General features: G+C 37.2%; 1 non-coding gene across 1 annotated transcript; it reads right to left on the minus strand.

Annotated features, from left to right (window-relative positions):
- Positions 1 to 464: 464 nt before the first annotated feature.
- Positions 465 to 591, minus strand: Gm22544. The gene has a single exon (XR_003947712.1). It is a non-coding gene; the product is annotated as a small nucleolar RNA SNORA17 (small nucleolar RNA).
- Between the last annotated feature and the right edge of the window lie 7434 nt (positions 592 to 8025).

Here is an 8025-nt window from a genome sequence, read left to right on the forward strand (position 1 = left end):
CTCCCAAGGTCCCAGGTGACATTATAGGCTACTCACATGAGGCTATTTCTCATTACCCTTGAGTCTCCCGTTCTGTCTCTCTTCATTGTGCCCACTTTCTTCTGCTTTTCTTCCTCTTCCATTTCACTACCACGAGTGTCTGGGTCACCTCTGCAGTGACTTCAGGAGTACTATGTCCCACTAGTGCATTATAACGCTCAGCAAAGGTCATCTCAGGCACAGTATTTTCCCCCTCCCAGAGCTGTATGGAAACAGACTGGTGGTCATCTCCGACTAGCTCCTCAGCCAGCCCATTTGAAGTGGCCTCTTGCAAGGGTCATCTGTCTTAGGGCTCACTCCTGCCTGAGGCCCATGGCCCCAGGTGGAGTTCTTCTATTCTCCAGCTTGATTTCTATCTTGTGAGACTATTTGGGCCTTCCTGGCACCTTCCTGCTTGTTGTCTTGGGCTCCCTTTTTTTCAGGGGAATGTTAGGCCACTAATCATTCCAATGTTCACAGGTCAGAACACTGAATGTAGAGATAGGCTCACTTCTCTCTGTCACCTACTGATGCACATATGACACAGAAGCCTGCAGTGAGTCTAGGGACAGGTATGTTTACCATTTTTAAAAGCTAATGAAAATGTGCATCATAATGAGGCATATGTGCTTATTCATTTTTACATAAAGGGATAAGTCTTAGCTAAATGCTTGATACTGTAAAAATGCGGAAGATCTAACATGTTCCAGAGCTGCTCGGTACATCAATTTTTATGATCACCAATGTCTTTTCACATAAACACATAGTACAGAATGGCAGAAGTATATTTAAGACCATTTCAGAAAATTTTGGAGATACTGCTGTAATCTTAAGCCAAAATTCCCTGAATGACTGTTTAGTGAAAGTCAAGTCAGCAACTCAAATAACAATTTTTAAAATAAAACATTATAATTCAATCCAAGTTGATACCTGGTGATGAATGATGTAAGGAAATACTAAAAGTCATTCTTTTTCATAATTAAACCTTTACACTTCAGTGAAAACAGAAAATGTTGTATATATAGTAAACCACTCTAATTTATAGCAAGCAGCACTGTCAAATCTGACCTGAGGCTTTTCAAGTTGAATCTGTTGACTGGTGCAGTGGAGTGATGGCACACAGGGCACAAATCAGTGTGCCAAAGAGAGCTGCAGCAATGCCCTGCCATGTGGCAAGGACAAGGACTCTAGAAACTCCACAGATAAATTAATTTTGAATTAACTTTTCTTTGTTGAAAATTCAAAAAAAAATTCATTGTTGTTGAATATTTCACAATCTCTCCCATTCTGCTACAGGATCCCAATATGGAATCAGAACCCACAGTTAAAGTCACAGTGCTCTGGATATAAGCCTTGGTTACAACTCTCCATACAACAACCTTCAAGATATACATTTCCTGATTCATCTCTCTCTGTAAGAGAGATAGGGGTTACTTGTTTATCTGTTATGATGCCTACAGCCTCTTCTTGAGGGTAGCCACTGTCTTTTTTTAGTCACTAATCTTTGGGATCAGATAATTGATGTTCAAAAGCAAAAGCAGATGGGTGTCTCAGATCAGAGAACAAACTTACCATTTCTCTCCTTTACTTCCCCTTCAGAATTGATCTTGTCTCACGTGGTTGTAAATATTCAATTTCCTCTTACTGTTCAGTATTATGGGAGAGCATCAATCACGTCTTTATTATCTTTTCTTAAATTTTCAGCAACCAGCTATAGTTTCTGAAGCATAGTAAGAGCTTAGTAAATATCTGTTTACAGTAGGTTATTTTCTTGTAGCTCTTTAAAAAGATAGTATATGGCATTATATTTTATAGGAACTTTTCTTGATTACACCTATTTTACCATTACCTAATACCATTTTTGATATAGAGAAGACACATTGGTGTTAATTGACTTCAGAAGTGAAGATCTCACATTCAATGGAAATGATAGGAAACACTACATATTACCAACAGTAGTAGAAGGTGCCTAACGAGTATCATTCCTACAGCATGTTTATGTTCAGGGTATAGAAATCATTTTTAAGTTACCAATGTTCTCTTTCTACAGTATTTCATGCTGACTCCTAAATACAGAAATACTTGTTAGAGAATATTTGTGGGTACTGTGCTACTAACCTGAGGTAAATAAATAATTCACAAGCTCAAAATCCTTACAAAAGCAATGAACATCATCACCATCCCAAAATTCTGTAATATAATTTAAGGTAAGGATTGAGGAGGCATCCTCAGGGAATTTTCTTCATAGGAAAGGCAAAGAAATCCCTTATAAACTTTTCACGCCACAGTACTAAATGTTAAACAGCTTCACGGCTGGCTGGAAAATGTATTCTTCTCAGTAGCTAAATATTTCTCTGAAGCTAAAATCATATTTTACAAATTCTGCTATGACACCCTGCTTCAGGATAGAGCTTAATAGGTCTTCAGCCCCCCATCGCTCTTCTTCAATCCTGTGAGGAATATCTGATCCTTTCCCACTGAATCTCTTGTGTTTTTTAGACACAATAAATGCATAGCCTGCCTCATCTAAAAACAATTCTTATGAAAATGAGAGACCAAGATATCCTGCTTTAAACAGAGGTTATCTAGTGGGAAATGACACTTGAAAATACAAGTAAGTGTCTCAGTGTGGGGTTGTTCGTGAAATTTGATGCAACAAAATGAGTACTGCTCAGACTTGTCACTTCTTGACCATGCTGTGTTCATTTCATGCCTTTCATTATCAGATGAAAGTGAAGGATTCTGGGAAAGTTCTAGAATTATAGCATCAGCAACAAAAACCGTTTAAAACATGATTGATAAAGTACTAACACGTCAGTGATTTGGTGACTGTATTGGATGATGGAGTTGGCATTCCTGAACTTAATAAAATGGGTGTATATTGGGAAAATACGGGTTCTTTCTTTTCCTTGTGCTGTGGTTTTTTGTTTTTTGTTTTTTGTTTTTCCCATAAGGCAAAATCCTCAATAGCAACTTACCTGAGTGGAGCAGCCGTGCCTGTGTCACATATAATAGGGCCTATTTATTAATGTCACACTGAATTTGGAGTAGAGATCTGTATAAACCTTATTCACATTTGGTGAATTTTCCATTAGTTACTGAAAAGCTACCAGGTCTGTTATCAATGGAAGGACTGTATGTTAATCATAAAAACCTATCTTCCAAGGATCTTGGCCTATCCAATACTTGGCTAATTCCCCCCCCCCCATTTTTATTAAATGCTCAGAAGGGGAGGGGGAACGAATGGCATGCTTTATCTGTGTTTAAGTACTGTTAATCTTCATGGAAACTATAGAAAGCATATAGAATTTCTCAAGTATTCATTCAAGGCATTTAAAAATAAGATTCATCGTATCTACAGATGTTTAGAGTAGCCTCCACAGACGTGAAAATGCTTTTATATGAAAAAGTGCCAGAATAAATATAATCTTTTATAGAACGTTCTAAGGTCTGGAGAGATTGCTCAGTACCTAAGAACATTTATTGCTCTCCTGAAGGATCTGGGTTCAACTCCTAACACCCATACAGAAGCTCACAACCATCCTTAACTCTAGTACCAAGGGTCCTGACACCCTATTCAAATATCCACAAGCACCAGGCATTATTATGGTGCCCATAAATAAATGCAAGCAAAACACTCACACATATAGATATAATGCAGTAATATAATAACATATTAATATAAATCTATAGAAAAATAAATTTCAATTTGATGTTTATATTAATATTTCATTTAAATAACTAATTCCCACCTAAGTTCCTAATTACAATGACTAGTCTATACTTTTTAATGAAAATAGATTCTTCTCTCATACAATACATCCTGACCATAGTTTTAACTTTGTCCACTTCTCCCAACTCACACCTCCCCCTCCTACAGATCTACTTCCTTCTCTCTCTGTTTTCCTTCAGAAAGGAGCAGAGATTCACAGGGTATAGAGAGGAGGGTATAGGGGACTTTTGGAGAGGAAACTAGGGAAGGGGTTAGCATATGAAATGTAAATGAAGAAAATATCTAATAATTTTTTTTTAAGAGAGAACAACCAAACATGTCAAGTCATAAATGTGTCCATGAACCTACTGGCAATGAACTCAATCTCTGGTTCTTCTTGCTTGTCTTTTTTTTTAATTAGGTATTTTCCTCGTTTACATTTTCAATGCTATCCCAAAGGTCCCCCATACCCACCCACCCCCAATCCCCTACCCACCCACTCCCCCTTTTTGGCCCTGGCGTTCCCCTGTACTGGGGCATATAAAGTTTGCGTGTCCAATGGGCCTCTCTTTGCAGTGATGGCCGACTAGGCCATCTTTTGATACATATGCAGCTAAAGACAAGAGCTCCCAGGTACTGGTTAGTTCTTATTGTTGTTCCACCTATAGGGTTGCAGTTCCCTTTAGCTCCTTGGGTAATTTCTCTAGCTCCTCCATTAGGGGCCGTGTGACCCATCCAATAGCTGATTGTGATCATCCACTTCTGTGTTTGCTAGGCCTCGGCATAGTCTCACAAGAGAGAGCTATATCTGGGTCCTTTCAGCGAAATCTTGCTAGTGTATGCAATGGTGTCAGCGTTTGGAAGCTGATTATGGGATGGATCCCTGCATATGGCAATCACTAGATGGTCCATCCTTTCGTCATAGCTCCTAATTTTGTCTCTGTAACTCCTTCTATGGGTGTTTTGTTCCCATTTCTAAGAAAGGGAGGGTAACAAAATCAACAGAGGAACAATCTCTAAACAAAGACAACTATAAGAACTAACTCCAGAGATTGCCAGATGGCAAAAGGTAAATGTAAGAATCCTACTAACAGAAACCAGGACCACTCACCATCATCAGAACCCAGAACGCCCACTTCGCCCAGTCCAGGGCACCCTAACACACCTGAAAAGGTAAACCTGGATTTAAAAGCATATCTCATGATGATGGTAGAGGACATAAAGAAGGAATTTAATAACTCACTTAAAGAAATACAGGAGAACACTGCTAAAGAGTTACAAGTCCTTAAAGAAAAACAGGAAAACACAACCAAACAGGTAGAAGTCCTTATAGAAAAACAGGAAAATACATCCAAACAGGTGATGGAAATGAACAAAACCATACTAGACCTAAAAAGGGAAGTAGACACAATAAAGAAAACCCAAAGTGAGGCAATGCTGGAGATAGAAACCCTAGGAAAGAAATCTGGAACCATAGATGCCAGCATCAGCAACAGAATATAAGAGATGGAAGAGAGAATCTCAGGTGCAAAAGATTCCATAGAGAACATCGGCACAACAATCAAAGAAAATGGAAAATGCAAAAAGATCCTAACTCAAAACATCCAGGAAATCCAGGACACAATGAGAAGACCAAACCTACGGATAATAGGAGTGGATGAGAATGAAGATTTTCAACTCAAAGGACCAGCAAACATCTTCAACAAAATTATTGAAGAAAACTTCCCAAATCTAAAGAAAGAGATGCCCATGAACATACAAGAAGCCTACAGAACTCCAAATAGACTGGACCAGAAAAGAAATTCCTCCCGACACATAATAATCAGAACATCAAATGCACTAAATAAAGATAGAATACTAAAAGCAGTAAGGGAAAAAGGTCAAGTAACATATAAAGGCAAGCCTATCAGAATTACACCAGATTTTTCACCAGAGACTATGAAAGCCAGAAGAGCCTGGACAGATATTATACAGACACTAAGAGAACACAAATTCCAGCCCAGGCTACTATACCCGGCCAAACTCTCAATTACCATAGATGGAGAAACCAAAGTATTCCACGACAAAACCAAATTCACCCATTATCTCTCCACGAATCCAGCCCTTCAAAGGTTAATAACAGAAAAAAACCAATACAAGGATGGGAACCACGCCCTAGAAAAAACAAGAAGATAATCCCTCAACAAAACTAAAAGAAGACAGCCACAAGAACAGAATGCCAACTTTGACAACAAAAATAACAGGAAGCAACAATTACTTTTCCTTAATATCTCTTAATATCAATGGTCTCAACTACCCAATAAAAAGACATAGACTAACAAACTGGCTACATAAACAAGACCCAACATTTTGCTGCTTACAGGAAACTCATCTCAGAGAAAAAGATAGACACTACCTCAGAGTGAAAGGCTGGAAAACAATTTTCCAAGCAAATGGTATGAAGAAACAAGCTGGTGTAGCCATCCTAATATCTGATAAGATTGACTTCCAACCCAAAGTCATCAAAAAAGACAAGGAGGGGCACTTCATACTCATCAAAGGTAAAATCCTCCAAGAGGAACTCTCAATTCTGAATATCTATGCTCCAAATACAAGGGCAGCCACATTCATTAAAGAAACTTCTCGCTTGTCTTACAGAGTTTAGGATAAGGCCGAAAATGACAACTGTCTACCTAAGCTTGGTTTCTTTTTCTTCTGTTGTCCAGGAGGGTTCATCAACTTCCCTGTTTCCAACAGGAGCATTTATTATGTGTTTCCCTGCATCCCAGTATTCCTCCAAGTTTTTTTTACCAGCCCCTACCATCTTTTATGTAGAATAAGCCCAAATTGACTCTGGGGAAAAATTAAAATAACATAATTTAAATGAGTTCAGATGTGTGTATCTATAAGACCAGGACTCAGGAGATTAAGGCAGGAGAATCATGATTTCAGGGTTAATATGAGCAGTACAGCTACGCTCAAACACCACTAAGTCTAACTATACAAATGCATTTTTCTTTTAATAAAATTGGAACATTGTGTAAAAGTGTGTATGTATATGCATAATTTGTTTGATCTCCTTTAACCCCACACTAGAATAAAAATAGAAAGACTATAATTAGTTCAAAACATGAATAATGCTTTTGAAGGATTATACTTTGCTCAATTTATCATTGTTTCATATAAATCTATAGAAGTATTTGGGGAAGAAGTTATCCAGATCTCAGATTTTTTAAACTATCATTATATTATATTATATTATATTATATTATATTATATTATATTATATTATACTATATTATATTACATTATAGCAACAATATACTGTTGTGTTTACCAGAATGTCAGTTTTCTGGAATGATGCAACACCAGAAACTATGTTCACTCTGCAAAGGCTGTGGTATTTGTATCCAACCAAGACATAAAATAAAGTAGCCTGGTCTTCTGCAGAGGCTTGGATGTGCTATGCATCCACCTTTCCTCAGTCTAATTTCAAATCCACCAAGGAAGGTTTTTCATTTGCCTGAAATGCAAGTTAATGTTGATTTCAAATTATGTAACTGATGTTTAATGACACCAATTACTTCTAGTTAAAGCAAGTTCCTGAATCTGTACTATTGTGAAGAGTACTAAATTCAACCAAGAAATTGGCCCAATGTCAGAGATTTTGCCAACTTAATATCAGCCCTTAAACTTTCTTAAGATTTTACCTTACACTGCTCTATACACTGATAATGGGCAAACATTCAAAGAAATTACAATGTATGTAGTTAAGTTAGGTGATAAACAGTCATATGTCATTATGAGATATTTCTCTAAAGATTTTTAAGAAGAGAGAACACACAGCAGTTTGATCATTATCTTTAATAATATGCACCATATGTTTATACAAACAGGACATATAAAAATAAAAATTTGACTCCCATAAAGGAAAAGTATGTGAAGGAATTGAGATTTGCTACAAATAGGGAAAGTAATGTATCCTGCAATGTTCTGTAACATAGGAAAGTAAACTCGCAACCCCTTTGTTTGAAGCCAGGAGTTCTGATTCAAAAAAGTAACTAGAAGCCCATCTCACTTAGAAACAGAAATGCACATTCTAAATTAAACATTAGAACACAGAAATCAGCAGTACACTAGAAGAATAATTCACTAAGGCCAAGTGGGATTCCATCCAGGATCCAGAAACTGATTCAATATTTCAGAATGCATTAATAATATCTAGCATATTAATAAGTCAAAGGAGGAAAAAACAAATGATGTCTTCAACATATGTTGATGTGACATTTGAAAAATTTAATTACCCATTGCTGATT

The sequence above is a fragment of the Mus musculus genome, chromosome 8 (genome assembly GCF_000001635.26).
Source record: "Mus musculus strain C57BL/6J chromosome 8, GRCm38.p6 C57BL/6J".
Lineage (NCBI taxonomy): Eukaryota > Metazoa > Chordata > Mammalia > Rodentia > Muridae > Mus > Mus musculus.